This window comes from Canis aureus, chromosome 2, assembly GCF_053574225.1.
Source record: "Canis aureus isolate CA01 chromosome 2, VMU_Caureus_v.1.0, whole genome shotgun sequence".
NCBI lineage: Eukaryota > Metazoa > Chordata > Mammalia > Carnivora > Canidae > Canis > Canis aureus.
The window spans coordinates 57067537-57087096 of record NC_135612.1 but is presented as its reverse complement, the minus strand read 5'-3'; the positions used below and the strand labels follow the sequence as shown (position 1 = coordinate 57087096).

Here is a 19560-nt window from a genome sequence, read left to right as displayed (position 1 = left end):
TTGCTGTGATGGTGGCCCAACTACATCAACCCTGTTTATCAAACCTGACAGTGTGCTAAGTGATATTTCAGGAGCAAGAAGCATAATGATGAATAAGAGGGTTTGTGATCCCTGCCCTGGCAGAGCTCACACTCTGTTACAAATTATTAAAATCTAAGAATAACACAACAGGGAAAAATCACACAGTATATGAAAATGCCCAGTGGTTAAGAGAAGGGAGGTATTGGTGTCTGATGTGAGTAATCATGCAAATTATTCCTATGAAATAGATTAACTGTAAGAATATGCAAAAAAAAAAAAAGAATTCTAGTGTCAATGAGATCCGATAGTGAAATGAAAATGAAATGAAAAAAATGATATCTGAAATTAACGTTCTCAGATGTATAAGGAAGAACTACAATTACGGTGATACACTGTCTCATTTTTCCTAGTCTTTGACAAACCGTACAAATTTTAAAATAATACAGAGCATTTGGATATTGAAAACACTCAAACTTAAATTTTAGTGATACACACACAAACATGTTTCATACTATGATGAAGTATTAAGATATTCAATTACTAAAAAAAGAGATATTCAACTACTAACATGTTAGGGAAAAAATATAAGATTATTTTATAAATCAATATGAAAAATGTAGCATCTCAATTTAAGAACTAAGAAGCTAAAGAGGAGAGAAATACAAATAAATAAGATGCTACAAATTATGCAGTCTCTTAATAACAGAAATTCACTTTATTAAAAAATGAGGCAGAATTTTAGCTCTCAGTTTGGCAAATATCTTAAAACACGATATGATGGATTGCTGCCAGGACTGTCGTGAAAACAGAACTCCCATAAACTTTTGACATTGTAAATTGGTATATATCTTCTGGAAGCCTCTCTTATATCAAGAGACTCAAAAATGCCCAACTTTTCTGACTCAATATTTCTAAGATTTCCCCCCAAATAAAATGTGTGTGTGTGTGTGTGTGTGTGTGTGAAGATGTTCAGTGGGAGATTGTATGAGGAACACAAACAGACACTTCCATTCATAAGACTAAGTCATGCACAATATTAAATCATGTCTCTGAAGATTATTTAATACAGAAAAATGTTATATAACTTAAGAAAATAAGCCACACAATTGTATGCACAGTACATATGTATTTTGTGAAAACCATATGATGTGTAAGCTATGTATACTTTTACAAAGTCCTTGTGTAGATTTTTATTGTATAGAAAAAGGTATCAAATGGAAACATGTCAAATTGTTAACAGCGGTCAGCTATGGATGGTGAGGTTAAGGATGCTTCTTTTCTTCTGAACACTTTATTTTTCAAATAGTCATCTGTGGACATATTCTACTATAATAATTATTACAAAATGTTATTTTTAAAAGTGAGTCATCTGGTTTTATAGCATCTCTGACAGATGGTATGCCAGCCTGAACACTTCCAGTGTGTAGGGGTCTCAACATTTCCCAGCTTATCCACTCCATTGTGTGACAGTTTTAATTATTAGAAAATGTCCCTTATACTGAGCCAAATTCTGTTTCTCTGTGAATGCTGTCCATTGGTCAGAAGTGCATCTTCTCCTCCATATGGAGAGTCTTTGGATATTTGAAGACAGCTGTCACGTCAGCCCCGGGTTTTTCCAGGTTCAAACTCCTTAGCTTCTTTAACAATCCCTAGTATGGACCACATCTAGTTCATTGGCTTCCAGGCTGCAGAATTATGTGTTAGAAAGAAAAGCTTAATTATCAGAATCAGTTATGCTTGCCAAAAAGGAAGACATCAAGCCTGCCTGTGACCATTTGTGGCCTTCACTCTACCTGTGATGACTTCTCACAGCCCAGGCAGAGGGGGGAAGGTCCTCACCTGCCTCTTGTCTTCTCCTCTACCTGCCAGGTCTTGGCTTCCTCCTTACTATCAGAGTACCATGTCATGCCTTCATCTTGTTCAAAGCCGAACCGCAAGGGATGTGCTTTTGCTCTGCTATTCTCTTTATCACTCTTTGTTACTTGTCTCCTTCAATTCCCTATTTCTTCACATTTTTTGCCAGTGTTGTCTGCCTTTTCTCCCACCAAACCCCACCCTCAGCCTTATCATTAGATATCTAGAAGGTCATAAAAAACAAACCATATCTTTCTTCTTTGTGACACTTAACCTCAGAAGACCACTGCTTTTCACTTCTTCTTACTTCCAAACTGCAAGTACATTTTACTTATTTTTAAAAAATATTTATTTATTTGAGAAAGAGACAGAATATCAAGAGAGAGCACAAGCAGGGAGGAAAAGGAGAAGCAGGCTCTCAGCTGAGCAGGGAGCCTGATGCAAGATTCAATCCCAGGACCCTGGGATTATGATCTCAGCTGAAGGCAGATGCTTTACCCGCTGAGCCACCTAGGCACCCTTGCAATTACATTTTAATAACTTATTATCAGAATAAGCACACTTGAAGCAGAATACTCAAAGAAGTAGGAAATATTGGGTAGTAATATAATATTATGTTGTGAAATAAAACTAAACTCCTTTCTGATGGATTCAATCAGTCACAAAGTGTCACTCCATGTGCAAGAGAATGGTCCACCTTAAGTGTCACCCCATGATGCTTCTAGCTGAGAAAGAAAAACACATTTTCAGATTGTCAAGTGCAGCAAATATGATTCTACTAGCTTCCTAAAGAGTCTACTTCTAGGGATCACCTGTGTATTAGGGTTTTCAGAGAAATGGGACTAATAGAATGTGTGTGTGTAGAAGGAGTGATTAGAAGGAATTGGCCACATGATTACAGAGGCTGGCAATACCCATGTCTGCAAGGTGGGCTGTGAAGCTGGAGATGCAGGACAGACAGTGGTGTAGCTCCAGTCTAATGGGCAGCAGGCTGGTGGTCCAGGAAGAGCTGGCATTTCTATTTGAGTGTGCAGACAGGACAAGTTGATGTTCTATTTCAAGTCAGAAGGCGGCCTGGAGAAAGTCTCTCTTTTAGGGGAGAGTTGGTCTTTTGTTCTGGTCACAGCTTCAACTGATAGGAGGAGACCCACCCACATTATGGAGGGCATTCTACCCAACACCCACTGATTTAAATGTTAATTTCATCCAAAGATTCCCTCACAGAAACACGTAGAATAATGTTTAACTGAGTATCTGGGCATCCTGTATTGATGCATAAAATTAGCTATCACAGCCTGCTTATTAGAAATAATCTAAGTATCCATGAATAGGCATTAGCTAGCAAACAACAACACCTGGTGGCATACTATGTAGCTACTAAAAACCATGAGTAAGTAACACCCAAAACTGTCTGTGAAATAAGATTCCAAAAGAAAAGTAGAATAGAAATTCATATGTCCACAAACATAGCTTACGACCTGCCAAAAATAAATGTGCATTATTAAAAATGACTAGAAAATCTTAAAAAAAAAAAGATCAAGGGTGGTGGGATGAAGGTATGAAGTTTCTAATGCATAGAAAATAATTCTTCTGCAAACTCCCAAATTGATGTCTTAGCCACATGTTCATAACTTCTGCTTTGTCCTGTGAAATTATCATCAAATGGTCCCTTGAAAACTCTGTAGGGGCTTTTACTATAAGATTTGGTTGAAACCAATGGAATTCCCTTACCTAAATTAGTGATAAATTGTTTTTTTCCTCCAAATGTTCTTATATCTCTTAAAAACAAACATCAAACCAAATAGTTTCCTTTGAATATCATCTTTTTTTATATGGGTCTTACCGATCCCTGCAATAAAAGACCAAAGGTAAAAGGTGCTGGCTTCCTGCTTCCAGAGAAGTCCCAAGCCTGATAATCATACAGTATACAAAAACTGTCAGTGGTCTCCTGAAGCTCTCCTCACTCTCTCCAGTCACAGGAAGAGGCAGAGCGTCCACTCTGGAGAACAAGAAGTAACACAGGTTTGAAGTGAAGCTCACTGGCAACAACAGTAGCTCCACAGTGAGCTATTGGCTCTTCTGCTGTTTTGTCTGTGACGGGGTAGGGATGAGTGTGAGTCAGGGCTGCAGCAGTACCAGAGAGCTCGATAAGAATAGAGTGTGGGACAGAACAAGCAGGGAGCCTTGGGACACCCTGAAGCTGGTAAGAGCAGGAATCTGGCCCCATTCCTGACCCCCCACCAGGACCACCACTGCTGCCACGCAGTTCCAAAGGAGCACAGAACTAGGTTAGGGGCTGGGCCATGTTTTCCAAGCCCTTGAGAGCAAGAGCTGGGGAGGATGGGCCCAGCAGGAGCTGTGGCCACTGAGGGACACAGTCTCTGTGACTTCAGTAGGGAGCAATTGGGGAGAGACAGCCTGGTTCCTCTTTACCATCTCTTGATGGTGCCTCCCATTGGTTGATCCACCAGAGGCCAGTGGGCATGGGAACCTGGATGGTAAGTCCAGTAGGTCCAGCCTTGAAGACAATGCAAGCAGAGAATGGCAGACAAAGGTAAAGAACAGCTTTCAGCTTATGTGGAGGTGGGTAGGAGGACAAATAGAAGGTAGTCAGCACGGTATGTTCTTTGCTGAGATGCATGGAGGAGGTAAAAGGTTTTTGCAGGGCTTCCCTTGACTTTGGGTAGATGGTGACACATTTCTGATGGTTCTCTCCAAAGGATAATCTAATCTGAACACCAGCGGGGAGCCTCGCAGGCTCAATCACGGCCAAGGTCAGGCGGAGTTTAATGATATGCCTGACCATCATCATGGCCCACTGAGACACCTCCAGGACAGACTAACCAGGACATGCTATCAAATTTGAAAGCGTGGTACTTAACACGGACAGGAGCAAGGTAGGAGCGCCCAGGAAGAATTGTGGCAGATGCAGCTCTCATAACTCAGGGAGATGCCGTGTGTCATGTGTTCAACCCCAAAGATGACACAGGCACTGGTATTCGAATGATATTTTTATCCTCACTGCCTTTATATGTTTTAATGATAATCCTGATGTGGCTCAGGCCATGCTCTGGAAGACTTCTGCATTGTCTCAAAGGGAGACAGATCTGCAGTTTGGCCTCTTATTCATGTCTCTCTGGTTTGGAATGATGCTTGTTGTCTACAGAGCAATCCCAGGAAGGGCTGTGGCCGAGGGTCATCAGGTCCATATCAGACAGGAACTACAAATGCGCAGATTCTCCTCATAGGGGACGCCCATGGTCTGGCTGTGCCACAGTTTATTCATTCACCTACTGAAGGACACCTTGGTTGCTTCCACTTTTTGGTAATTAAGAGCAAAGCTGCCAAAAACATCCTTGTTCAAGTTTTTGCATGGACCTCAGTTTTTAACTCATTTGGGTGAATACCAAGGCAAGCAATTGCTAAATCTTATGGTAGGGGTATGTTTAGTTTTTTGAGAAACTGCCAAGCTAACCGCTAAAGTGGCCACACTCTGTTGCTTTCCCATCAGCAAGGAGAGCTTCTGTTGCTCCACATCCCCCAACTGTTTGTGATGTTGTCAGGGTTCTAGATTTTGGTTATTCTAACAGGCATGTATCTCATTATTGTTTTAATTTGCATTTCCCTGATGACATGTGATGTGAACCATTTTTATTATATACTTATTTGTTATCTGCGTATCCTTTTTGGTGAGATGTCTGTTCAAGCCTTTTGCCCATTTTTTTGGGCAAAAGACATGAAGAGAAATCTCACAGAGGAAGACATAGACATGGCCAACATGCACATGAGAAAATGCTCCGCATCACTTGCCATCAGGGAAATACAAATCAAAACCACAATGAGATACCACCTCACACCAGTGAGAATGGGGAAAATTAACAAGACAGGAAACCACAAATGTTGGAGAGGATGTGGAGAAAAGGGAACCCTCTTACACTGTTGGTGGGAATGTGAACTGGTGCACCACTCTGGAAAACTGTGTGGAGGTTCCTCAAAGAGTTAAAAATAGACCTGCCCTACGACCCAGCAATTGCACCGTTGGGGATTTACCCCAAAGATTCAGATGCAATGAAACGCCGGGACACCTGCATCCCGATGTTTCTAGCAGCAATGTCCACAATAACCAAACTGTGGAAGAGCCTCGGTGTCCATCGAAAGATGAATGGATAAAGAAGATGTGGTTTATGTATAAATGGAGTATGACTCAGCCATTAGAAACGACAAATACCCACCATTTGCTTCGACGTGGATGGAACTGGAGGGTATTATGCTGAGTGAAGTAAGTCAATCGGAGGAGGACAAACCGTGTATGTTCTCATTCATTTGGGGAATATAAATAATAGTGAAAGGGAATAGAAGGGAAGGGAGAAGAAATGTGTGGGAAATATCAGAAAGGGAGACAGAACATAAAGACTCCTAACTCTGGGAAACGAACTAGGGGTGGTGGAAGGGGAAGAGGGCGGGGGGTGGGGTGAGTGGTGACGGGCACTGAGGGGGACACTTGACGGGATGAGCACTGGGTGTTATTCTGTATGTTGGTAAATTGAACACCAATAAAAAATTAATTTATTAAAAAAATAAAAAGAAAAAGAAAAAAAGAAAAAAAAAGAAAGCTAAAAAAAAAAGCGCCTTTTGCCCATTTTTTAAAAATGGAGAATGGGGGGATCCCTGGGTGGCGCAGTGGTTTAGCGCCTGCCTTTGGCCCAGGGCGCGATCCTGGAGACCCGGGATCGAGTCCCACATCGGCCTCCCGGTGCATGGAGCCTGCTTCTCCCTCTGCCTGTGTCTCTGCCTCTCTCTCTCTCTCTCTGTGACTATCATAAATAAATAAAAATTAAAAAAAAATTAAAAAAAAATGGAGAATGGGGTTGTTCTGTTATGTTGAATTTTAAGTGTTTTTTGTACATTTTGGATAATAGTCCTTTATCAGATGTGTCTTTTGCAAATATTAGCAAGCCCAGTTGTGGCTTGTCTTCTCATTTTCTTTATAGTGTCTCTTGCAGAGCTGAAGTTTTTTAAATTCTAATGAAGTCCAGCTAATCAGTTCTTTCTTTCATAGATCATGCCTTTGGTGTTGTTCCTAAAAAATCATAGCTAACCAAGATCATCTAGATTTTTCTCTCCTCTATTATCTTCTAGGACTTTCATAGTTCTGCAATTTACATTTTGTCTTTATGGTCCCTTTTCCATTAATTTTTGGAAAAGACATAAGGTCTGTGTCTGGATTTAGTTTTTCACATGTGGGTGTCCTGTTGTTCCAGCAGTGTGAGTTGAAGAGACTGTCTTTGCTCCATTGTACTGCCTTTGCTCCTTTGTCAAAGATTAGGTGACTGTATTTATGTGGGTCTATTTCTGGGGTCCCTGTTCTGTTCCATTCATCTTTTTGTCTACAGCATTCACTTTTGATGTACACCATTCTCCCATGGCTTTTAACAGCCAACGACAGGTGCTCCTTGCCCTGAGCCCAACCTCAGTGGGTGCTACAATTCAGTCCTGGGTGTTTAGGTCTCTGGAGATGCCTCTGCTCCACTGCCCTGACTACCTTTCCCAGTCATTACTATTCTACATCTCGTTTTATGAGGAATGCAGGGCCTCTGTGAGAAGTTCACAGATATCACCCCCCAAAAAACAAGACATAAATACTAATGTTCTTAGGTTGTTCCTATAACCCTCTGGAATTCTTCACCAGACCCACCTGAGGGGCAGCATGTCCTCCTCCTGCCACAATGTTGAATTTTTATTTCCTCTTGGACAAGAACTAGATCTTATAACAGCATGTATTCTCTTTCCCAACTGTTGTTTTTTATAGAAACTTTATACCTTCTTCCTTTAGAGTTTTTATTCTATCTAGTCTCAGAAGGTCCCCTTTCTCTTACAAAAACAAATAATCAAACAAAAGATTTATGTTCTACAAATGAAAACTTGGATTTAGAGACTATTAGTTATGAGTTTAACAAATCCAGTAGCAACTTCACCAATGTCTGTTGTCCTAAGGCCTGAGCTCTATCTTCCCACTCAGGTCATTTCATACAACATGTTATCACAATGCCCCAACTAGTGGAAAAAGGAAATAATATTAAAATGCATGAGAAAGAAAAAGAAAGTCTGGCTAATATCTCAGTATATCCTGGGTATACACATAGGCTCACACATAGATTACAAACAGAAAAATAGATAACTTTGTGGATCAAAATAAATGAACACTATATTCACATTGGTATATTTCTCACAATCTTTAATTGAGAGATAGTTTTGCATAGTGAAGACCATAGTAGTGTATGAGTGAAAGATCTAAGTGTTGTATCTATTTATACAACTATCTATCTAGTAGTAGAAGTATAAGCCAGTTCTTATTTCAGTTTGTTATTAAATACCTGTTTAATAAAATATCTAGTTGAACAATTAATGACTGTTCTTAATAACAGAACTGTTAATTATTTAACTTTTTTTAATCTGCATTTTCCAAAACTTTTAATGGAAATAAAAGCTTTAACCAGATTTTTTTTTGCTAATTAAAAATGTTAAAATGTAGTGATAACTATGAGATCTCATTTCCACGTAACATATTGGCAAATATCCCAGACTTCAAGTGCCCCCAAACACTTGGTAAAGCAAGCAAAAGTCCTCTCCAAATGAAAATCACCTCACTCTAGATCTCAAGAAATTTCTTCTTTTTTTTTAGATTTGGGGTTTTTAAAATTTATTCATGAAAGACACAGAGAGAGAGGCAGAGACATAAGCAAAGGGAGAAGCAGGCTCCCTGTGGGGAACCTGATGCAGGACTCGTTCCCAGGACTCCAGGATCATGCCCTGAGCCAAAGGCAAATGCTCAACCACTGAGCTACCCAGGCATCCCTCAAATAATTTCTGAAGTAGTTTTACAAAGGCAATATCCAGCAAATAATCAACAGTAACCAGAAATGCAAGAAGATCATACAACATAAATGAGATCTATAAAGCAAAACAATAGGATAGATCTATATGGATTCCAGTTACTAGAACAATCAACCACATCTTATAATATAACTGTGCTATCATGACAAAGAATACAAAAGCCATGTTTGCAAATTTCTGTAAGGAATAGGAAACTAACAACTGACATAACCAATTTTGTAAAGAACAAAGAGCAAATTCTAGAACTGAAAAGTACAAAAATGAAAATGTATTACATGGGTTTAAGGGCAGATTAGACATTGCTGAAAAGAGAATTAGAACTGGAATAGAGGTCAAAGAAAATATCCAAAATAAGGCACAGAAAGACACAGGAGGAAAGAGACATAGAGTAAGATGCAGAATACAGTGAGAATCTATCAATGCATGGAACTGGAGTCACAGAAGGAAGAGAGAAAATGAGTAAGAACCTTTAAAGAATAATGGTTGAGAAAGTTTCAGAAGTACTGAAAAACAGTAATTCATAGATTCAAGAAACCCAATAAATCAGAAGTAGAGGAAATAAAAATAAATCTAAAACTAGGCACCAAAAAGAAAAAAGTCTATAAAGACAGATTATCTCCAGTTTCAAAAGTTAGGGAGGAGGGGCAAGACGGCAGAAGAGTAGGGTCTCCAAATCACCTGTCTCCATCAAATTACCTAGAAAACCTTCAAATTATCCTGAAAATCTATGAATTCGGCCTGAGAATTAAAGAGAGAACACCTGGAATGCAACAGTGAGAAGAGTTCGCGCTTCTATCAAGGTAGGAAGACGGGGAAAAAGAAATAAAGAAACAAAAGGCCTCCAAGGGGGAGGGGCCCGCGAGGAGCTGGGCTGAGGCCGGGGCGAGTGTCCCCAGGACAGGAGAGCCCCGTCCCGGAGACGCAGGAGCTGCACCGACCTTCCCGGGCGGAAAGGGGCTCGCAGGGAGTTGGAGCAGGACCTAGAAGGGCGAGGATGCCCTCGGGTTCCCTGGGACACTAACAGAGCAACTGCGCGCCCAGGAGAGTGCGCCGAGCTCCCTAAGGGCTGCAGCGCGCACGGCGGGACCCGGCGGGACCCGGAGCAGCTCGGAGGGGCTCGGGCGGCGGCTCCGTGGAGGGGGCTGCGCGGCCCGGGAGCGCGAATCCAACAGCGCAGGCCCCGGAGCACAGGGCGCCGGGACACAGCCCAGGATCCGGCCTCCCCCGGGACAGGCAGAGGCCGGGAGGGCCCAGGACAGCAAGGACGCTCCTGCCCCAGCTGAGCAGATCAGCGGCCCCGCCCCGGAGCCTCCAGGCCCTGCAGACAGAGAGCTCCGGAGTTCCTGCCGGAGCTGAATCCAGGTTTCCAGGGCTGGCCCCGCCACTAGGGCTGTTCCTCCTGGGGCCTCACGGGGTAAACAACCCCCACTGAGCCCTGCACCAGGCAGGGGCACAGCAGCTCCCCCAACTGCTAACACTTGAAAATCAGCACAACAGGCCCCTCCCCCAGAAGACCAGCTAGACGGACAACTTCGAGGGGAAGCCAAGGGACTTAAAGTACACAGAATCAGAAGATACTCCCCCGTGGTTCTTTTTTGTTTTGTTTTGTTTTGTTTTGCTTTTTGATTTGTTTCCTTCCCCCACCCCCCTTTTTTCTCCTTTCTTTCTTTTTCTTTCTCTTTTTCTTCTTTTTTTTTCGTTTTTTTCTTCCTTTTTTTTTCTCTTTCTCTTTTCTTTCCTCCTTTCTCTCCTCTCTTATTCTCCTTTTCCCAATACAACTTGCTTTTGGCCACTCTGCACTGAGCAAAATGACTAGAAGGAAAACCTCACCTCAAAAGAAAGAATCAGAAACAGTCCTCTCTCCCACAGAGTTACAAAATCTGGATTACAATTCAATGTCAGAAAGCCAATTCAGAAGCACTATTATACAGCTACTGGTGGCTCTAGAAAAAAGCATAAAGAAAAAAAAATAAAAAAAAAAGAAAAAAGCATAAAGGACTCAAGAGACTTCATGACTGCAGAATTTAGAGCTAATCAGGCAGAAATTAAAAATCAATTGAATGAGATGCAATCCAAACTAGAAGTCCTAACGACGAGGGTTAACTAGGTGGAAGAACGAGTGAGTGACATATAAGACAAGTTGATAGCAAAGAGGGAAACTGAGAAAAAAAGAGACAAACAATTAAAAGACCATGAAGATAGATTAAGGGAAATAAACGACAGCCTGAGGAAGAAAAACTTACGTTTAATTGGGGTTCCCGAGGGCGCCGAAAGGGCCAGAGGGCCAGAATATGTATTTGAACAAATTCTAGCTGAAAACTTTCCTAATCTGGGAAGGGAAACAGGCATTCAGATCCAGGAAATAGAGAGATCCCCCCCTAAAATCAATAAAAACCGTTCAACACCTCGACATTTAATAGTGAAGCTTGCAAATTCCAAAGATAAAGAGAAGATCTTTAAAGCAGCAAGAGACAAGAGATCCCTGACTTTTATGGGGAGGAGTATTAGGGTAACAGCAGACCTCTCCACAGAGACCTGGCAGGCCAGAAAGGGCTGGCAGGATATATTCAGGGTCCTAAATGAGAAGAACATGCAACCAAGAATACTTTATCCAGCAAGGGTCTCATTCAAAATGGAAGGAGAGATAAAGAGCTTCCAAGACAGGCAGCAACTAAAAGAATATGTGACCTCCAAACCAGCTCTGCAAGAAATTTTAAGGAGGACTCTTAAAATTCCCCTTTAAGAAGAAGTTCAGTGGAACATTCCACAAAAACAAGGACTGAATATTTATCATGATGACACTAAACTCATATCTCTCAATAGTAACTCTGAATGTGAACGGGCTTAATGACCCCATCAAAAGGCGCAGGGTTTCAGACTGGATAAAAAAGCAGAACCCATCTATTTGCTGTCTACAAGAGACTCATTTTAGACAGAAGGACACCTACAACCTGAAAATAAAAGGTTGGAGAACCATTTACCATTCGAATGGTCCTCAAAAGAAAGCAGGGGTAGCCATCCTTATATCAGATAAACTAAAATTTACCCCGAAGACTGTAGTGAGAGATGAAGAGGGACACTATATCATACTTAAAGGATCTATTCAACAAGAGGACTTAACAATCCTCAATATATATGCCCCGAATGTGGGAGCTGCCAAATATATCAATCAATTATTAACCAAAGTGAAGAAATACTTAGATAATAATACACTTATACTTGGTGACTTCAATCTTGCTCTTTCTACCCTCGATAGGTCTTCAAAGCACAACATCTCCAAAGAAACGAGAGCTTTAAATGATAGGACCAGATGGATTTCACAGATATCTACAGAACTTTACATCCAAACTCAACTGAATACACATTCTTCTCAAGTGCACATGGAACTTTCTCCAGAATAGACCACATATTGGGTCACAAATCGGGTCTGAACCGATACCAAAAGATTGGGATCGTCCCCTGCATATTCTCAGACTATAATGCCTTGAAATTAGAACTAAATCACAACAAGAAGTTTGGAAGGACCTCAAACACGTGGAGGTTAAGGACCAGCCTGCTAAAAGATGAAAGGGTCAACCAGGAAATTAAGGAAGAATTAAAAAGATTCATGGAAACTAATGAGAATGAAGATACAACCGTTCAAAATCTTTGGGATGCAGCAAAAGCAGTCCTAAGGGGGAAATACATCGCAATACAAGCATCCATTCAAAAACTGGAAAGAACTCAAATACAAAAGCTAACCTTACACATAAAGGAGCTAGAGAAAAAACAGCAAATGGATCCTACACCCAGGAGAAGAAGGGAGTTAATAAAAATTTGAGCAGAACTCAACGAAATCGAGACCAGAAGAACTGTGGAACAGATCAACAGAACCAGGAGTTGGTTCTTTGAAAGAATTAATAAGATAGATAAACCATTAGCCAACCTTATTAAAAAGAAGAGAGAGAAGACTCAAATTAATAAAATCATGAATGAGAAAGGAGAGATCACTACCAACACCAAGGAAATACAAACGATTTTAAAAACATATTATGAACAGCTATACGCCAATAAATTAGGCAATCTAGAAGAAATGGACGCATTCCTGGAAAGCCACAAACTACCAAAACTGGAACAGGAAGAACTAGAAAACCTTAACAGGCCAATAACCAGGGAGGAAATTGAAGCAGTCATCAAAAACCTCCCAAGACACAAGAGTCCAGGGCCAGATGGCTTCCCAGGGGAATTTTATCAAACGTTTAAAGAAGAAACCATACCTATTCTCCTAAAGCTGTTTGGAAAGATAGAAAGAGATGGAGTACTTCCAAATTAGTTCTATGAGGCCAGCATCACCTTAATTCCAAAAGACAAAGACCCCACCAAAAAGGAGAATTACAGACCAATATCCCTGATGAACATGGATGCAAAAATTCTCAACAAGATACTGGTCAATAGGATCCAACAATATATTAAGAAAATTATTCACCATGACCAAGTAGGATTTATCCCCGGGACACAAGGCTGGTTCAACACCCATAAAACAATCAATGTGATTCATCATATCAGCAAGAGAAAAACCCAGAACCATATGATCCTCTCATTAGATGCAGAGAAAGCATTTGACAAAGTACAGCATCCATTTCTGATCAAAACTCTTCAGAGTGTAGGGGTAGAGGGAACATTCCTCGACATCTTAAAAGCCATCTATGAAAAGCCCACAGCAAATATCATTCTCAATGGGGAAGCACTAGGAGCCTTTCCCCTAAGATCAGGAACAAGACAGGGATGTCCACTCTCACCACTGCTATTCAACATAGTACTGGAAGTCCTAGCCTCAGCAATCAGACAACAAAAAGACATTAAAGGCATTCAAATTGGCAAAGAAGAAGTCAAACTCTCCCTCTTCGCCGATGACATGATACTCTACATAGAAAACCCAAAAGTCTCCACCCCAAGATTGCTAGAACTCATACAGCAATTTTTAGCGTGGCAGGATACAAAATCAATGCCCAGAAGTCAGTGGCATTTCTATACACTAACAATGAGACTGAAGAAAGAGAAATTAAGGAGTCAATCCCATTTACAATTGCACCCAAAAGCATAAGATACCTAGGAATAAACCTAACCAAAGTGTAAAGGATCTATACCCTCAAAACTATAGAACGCTTCTGAAAGAAATTGAGGAAGACACAAAGAGATGGAAAAATATTCCATGCTCATGGATTGGCAGAATTAATATTGTGAAAATGTCAATGTTACCCAGGGCAATATACACGTTTAATGCAATCCCTATCAAAATACCATGGACTTTCTTCAGAGAGTTAGAACAAATTATTTTAAGATTTGTGTGGAATCAGAAAAGACCCCGAATAGCCAGGGGAATTTTAAAAAAGAAAACCATATCTGGGGGCATCACAATGCCAGATTTCAGGTTGTACTACAAAGCTGTGGTCATCAAGACAGTGTGGTACTGGCACAAAAACAGACACACAGATCAGTGGAACAGAATAGAGAACCCAGAAGTGGACCCTGAACTTTATGGTCAACTAATATTCGATAAAGGAGGAAAGACTATCCATTGGAAGAAAGACAGTCTCTTCAATAAATGGTGCTGGGAAAATTGGACATCCACATGCAGAAGAATGAAACTAGACCACTCTCTTGCACCAGACACAAAGATAAACTCAAAATGGATGAAAGATCTAAATGTGAGACAAGATTCCATCAAAATCCTGGAGAAGAACACAGGCAACACCCTTTTTGAACTCGGCCACAGTAACTTCTTGCAAGATACATCCACGAAGGCAAAAGAAACAAAAGCAAAAATGAACTATTGGGACTTCATCAAGATAAGAAGCTTTTGCACAGCAAAGGATACAGTCAACAAAACTCAAAGACAACCTACAGAATGGGAGAAGATATTTGCAAATGACATATCAGATAAAGGGCTAGTTTCCAAGATCTATAAAGAACTTCTTAAACTCAACAGCAAAGAAACAAACAATCCAATCATGAAATGGGCAAAAGACATGAACAGAAATCTCACAGCGGAAGACATAGACATGGCCAACACGCACATGAGAAAATGCTCTGCATCACTTGCCATCAGGGAAATACAAATCAAAACCACAATGAGATACCACCTCACACCAGTGAGAATGGGGCAAATTAACAAGGCAGGAAACAACAAATGTTGGAGAGGATGCGGAGAAAAGGGAACCCTCTTACACAGTTGGTGGGAATGTGAACTGGTGCAGCCACTCTGGAAAACTGTGTGGAGGTTCCTCAAAGAGTTAAAAATATACCTGCCCTACGACCCAGCAATTGCACTGTTGGGGATTTATCCCAAATATACAAATGCAATGAAATGCCTGGACACCTGCACCCCGATGTTTATAGCAGCAATGGCCACGATAGCCAAACTGTGGAAGGAGCCTCAGTGTCCAATGAAAGATGAATGGATAAAGAAGATGTGGTTTATGTATACAATGGAATATTACTCAGCTATTAGAAATGACAAATACCCACCATTTGCTTCAACGTGGATGGAACTGGAGGGTATTATGCTGAGTGAAGTAAGTCAATCGGAGGAGGACAAACATTATATGTTCTCATTCATTTGGGGAATATAAATAATAGTGAAAGGGAATATAAGGGAAGGGAGAAGAAATGTGTGGGAAATATCAGAAAGGGAGACAGAACGTAAAGACTTCTAACTCTGGGAAACGAACTAGGGGTGGTAGAAGGGGAGGAGGGAGGAGGGTGGGAGTGAATGGGTGACGGGCACTGGGGGTTATTTTGTATGTTGGTAAATTGAACACCAATAAAAAATAAAAAAAAAAGAAAATAGTAACAGACAAGATCAGGAAGATTAGGAGAATATTCTCAAACAAAATGAAAAAGCAGAAGGAAGGTAAAAGCAATAGTAAAAAAAGTATAGTCTGTGTGATCAACAGAGTATGCATGAAGGTCAGCAGCAACTTCATTTTGACAAATTATTGGATTCGATAGGATTTGGTAATGATTCTTTTGTTATGATCTGATATGATAAGCAGTATCCCATTCACATTGTTTAATGAAAGGTGGTTTTTGTTTTTAAAATTATGATCCAATAATAACAATAGAGAATCCAACAAAGTGTGTAATGAGCAAAATATATTTTTCTAACACATTTCAAAGGAGAAAATTTAGTACCATTGTTATCCAACCTCATCAAAGCTTAAATACCTTGTTTCATTTCCAGTCAGTTTTTGACATGACAGACATTGCTGATCTTAGGTTTTCCAACTTCTGAAATGTATTGAATACATACAATAGTCATCATGATCTCAGAGAGTAGAAGAAGGTGATGTTTCTTGGATTGCATGTAGATCAAATAAAACTGAAACAGATCAATCTCTTTAAAGATATATAAATATTATTTTAAAGGGCTAAAGATAGGGCAATGCCAATTAAATTTTTACATGAAAGATGCTTACCTTTCAGAAGTCAAGAAATGAAGTGGTGTTCTTCAAATAATGACAATTTAATGAGCATATTAAACCCATTGCTGTGTTAGCACCAGAGTTATGTAAAGAGGAAAAACAATTGGCTTGCTTATTCAAAACAATTTAGGAAGAATTAATTGAAATAACTGTTAATTAAAATTAACTGAGTTAATTGAAAAAAACGGTAATGAAATTGTAAATCAAAGAAAAAACAGACACAAAATACAATACCATTATTGTAGAGTTTCTACCACATGTGGGATTTAAATAATAATCAGTGTGCAATTATATTGCATTACTGTTATAGCAGAAAACTCGATGAGTTTTAATTTTTTCACCAGCTGCAAACATCTATCTGAGAATTGATTCAAAAGAAGAGAAATAAGTTCTGGATGATTCTAACCTGCTACTAAGCAAAATTCATGGTAGGCCATGAGACCACACTGAGGTTATGGAAAAGCAAGGGGAAAGCTATATGTGCTCTCTTAAAACTTTGATAAATATGCAGAAGGCACATGAGACATTGTTCTGATAGCTCCTGGACTGCTTTCTACTTGACTATTTTTCATTAGTTCTGCATTTCTCCTTCATATTCTCCTTATGGAGAGAGTACTTGGCCAACTTAGATTTTTTTTCTGGAAAAGACCAAGTGTGATGAGACAACCTACTCATTAAAAAGCTGTTCAGCCTTGAAGCACAGAATAATAACATTTTTTTAGGAGTCCGGAATAAAATTTTGAAGACTCATAAGAGAAAGCAATCATGAATGCCATGCCAAATGTTTGTTTTACAAGTTAATACATTTCAGTTGTGCCTTGCTTGAATACACTCTTCCGCACGCTCTCCTCCTTCAAGCAACGAGAGGCACCTGCTCCTTATTTTCTTCCCACTTCGTGAAGTTGCAGGCTCTGTTTTGCCTCCTATTATGTGTACTTTGCCTCTTTCATCATGCAGCTTATTATATCTTTCACTTCCTTGTCTTCTCACTTTATGGGTCTTCTCTGGAAATTTGCATATAAGTGCAACCCCAGATCTAATGTCTATCTTATGGACACACTGACCTCTCCTCTGATGCTTACTGAACTCCTGCCTGCCTGCTGGGCCTCCCTGTGGAGTCATGCTGCTTCTACCTCAAATACGCTGTTGAAAACTGAACTCATCACAACTCATTCGCCTGATACTTGTGTGAACATCAACTATACAGTGAGTGCTTTCATTTGGGTGGGACAAAAATAAGATGGCTCTGGCCCTACCCTCAAAAAGCTCATAGTCTGGAGGGACAAAAATGTGTGGATAAATGTGGGAATGCACCCAAGGGGATGCACTGAGCCTCACTGGTCCTCAGCTTCAGGTGGATTGCACCTCTCCGCACCCAGGGCACTGGTGGCTCTGACTCACCCTCTCCTCCCCCCATACACACCCAGGCAATTCCGAGCTCATTAATGGCAGTGTCCTGGCTTCTCTTCAGTCTTTGGACACCACTGCCCTTGCCCATACCTTTATGATGGCCCTATACCAGCTTTTGAAATGGGATTTTCTTATGCCAGTCTTTGACTTCCCATCCATTTTATACAGATCACTGCTCCAGGGCTGTTACCCAGGCTGAAATGGTTCATTGGCTTCAGTGCCAAAGAATCAAAAGAATCAAATCCCAATTCTCAGCTTGATATGGAAGGATGGCACCTCCCCCAGGTTCCCACAGAACCTTCACACACACACACACACACACACACACACACACACACACTTTCCCATGTTCCCTTGGGCTCAGGTATACCAGGTCACAGACCACCTCTGAGTGGCACAAGCACTGTGAGTTCCACGCATGCACAACTGGCTTACTCACCAGAGCTGCAGTGTGGGTGCTACAGGGTGCACATCTCCTCATTCCCTATGCAGTCTCTCCCTCCCCGCCACACACACTGTGTGCATAGCAGAGTCCATGTGCCTGGTGTCTAGCAAATGCTTCTTGGATTGACAGAAGTGCTTTAGAAGTGTCATTGGCTCAAGGCAGTGAAGGGAAACTACACACATGGTGAGGGTAGCCGTGTAGCTCTGTGCTCTGCAGAGGTCTGCAATGTTGGCCTGAACAGCAGAGCGTGGGGTACTGAGTACCAGAGCACCCTCCCTGACAAGTGGGGAGGAAAGAGGGAGGGACAGATCCCAAATGAGAAAGTCTGCAGCAGGGCAAGCCTGGAGCTCAGGTCTCTGGAGGCCCAGCCTCCCTGCCTTCTGGCACAACCTGCTGCTCCAGAGTTTTTTATTTCAGTGACAGGCATTTCATGGTTCTGTCACTTTTATTCCATTTTGGTGAGGCTTCTGTTTCCAGGAAGCAAGCAGACAAATGCAGGCCTCAATTATAACATTTCCCTGCAATCCTAAAACCATTATCCAAAGGACGGGAAGAAGAATTTAGGTTTGGGGAACCGCAATGCTGGGAGGATCCTCAGTGGGGCCCGAGCCCGCCCTCCGTGGACAGTGAGTCCCAGCCTGCGCTCGCTTCTGCTTGAGGGACGCTGTGGGGGTGGAGAGGGGGTGGAGAGTGGGGCTCATGCTCAGCACCGTGGACAGCTGCTGCGGCCCCAGGGCGCGGAGTCCTCCTCGCTGGCCCCACCGTGCGCATCCACCAGGCGACCTTGGAGGTTGGAACTCCATGTTCTAAACGTTTCTGTCCCTTTCTACTTCTAGCTTTGATTCTGGAATTTCAGCGCTACTGTGACAGACACATGAGGGGCCGTGGGGTTCCGTGAGGTCAGAGCGCGTGACTTTCCCTCACAACCAGATGGGCGTCAACTGCCCCAGGCAGAAGGTCCTCTCCCCCACTCCTATCTCTCTCCTCTCTTTCTCCTCTCTCTCTCTTTTCCGTTCTCTCTCTCTCCTTCCCCCCCTCCCCCTCCTCTCTCTCTCTCTCTCTCTCTCTCTCAATCTGTCTCTCTCTCTCTCCCCCCTGCCCCATGACCTGTCTGTTCTCTGCCCGGAGCATAAGGCACAGTGTGTGATCACCCTTGGCTGCCCTTGAAGAAGTGAGTTTCCTCCCCCTGAATCTAGAGAGCTCTTTGGAGGCCGGCAGGCCCCTCCATTACACTGTCACAGAGGCTGACCCAGGCAGAGAGGGCCAGGCCATCCGCGGCAAAGAGCAGAAGCCCTGCAGCCTCAATTTCGTGCCCGTGAGGGCCTCCCCTCATCACCAAGGACGGCGAGTCCCTGGGCCCTTGCTCAGGAAGCTGCCAGGCTGGGACAGCTGCAGGCCACCGTGCAGTCATGGGACAGCCATAGGTCACCGTGGGTAAGCGCAACATGGCACAGGGAGCGAGGCCTCCAAGCT

The 19560-nt window shown here is 41.9% G+C and overlaps 2 long non-coding RNA genes across 3 annotated transcripts in view; one reads left to right on the top strand and one right to left on the bottom strand.

The window, feature by feature from the left end:
* Positions 1-769: 769 nt before the first annotated feature.
* Positions 770-18904, bottom strand: LOC144298924 (uncharacterized). Its single transcript, XR_013365765.1, has 3 exons — positions 18082-18904; positions 15976-16038; positions 770-1706 (listed from the first exon to the last, which is right to left on the bottom strand). It is a non-coding gene; the product is annotated as an uncharacterized LOC144298924 (long non-coding RNA).
* Positions 18905-19006: 102 nt separating this feature from the next.
* Positions 19007-19560, top strand: part of LOC144298903 (uncharacterized) — a 34713-nt gene continuing 34159 nt past the window's right edge. For both annotated transcript variants that reach the window (XR_013365762.1, XR_013365763.1), the window contains exon 1: positions 19007-19521. This is a non-coding gene — a long non-coding RNA (uncharacterized LOC144298903). The remainder of the gene's footprint in view (positions 19522-19560) is intronic.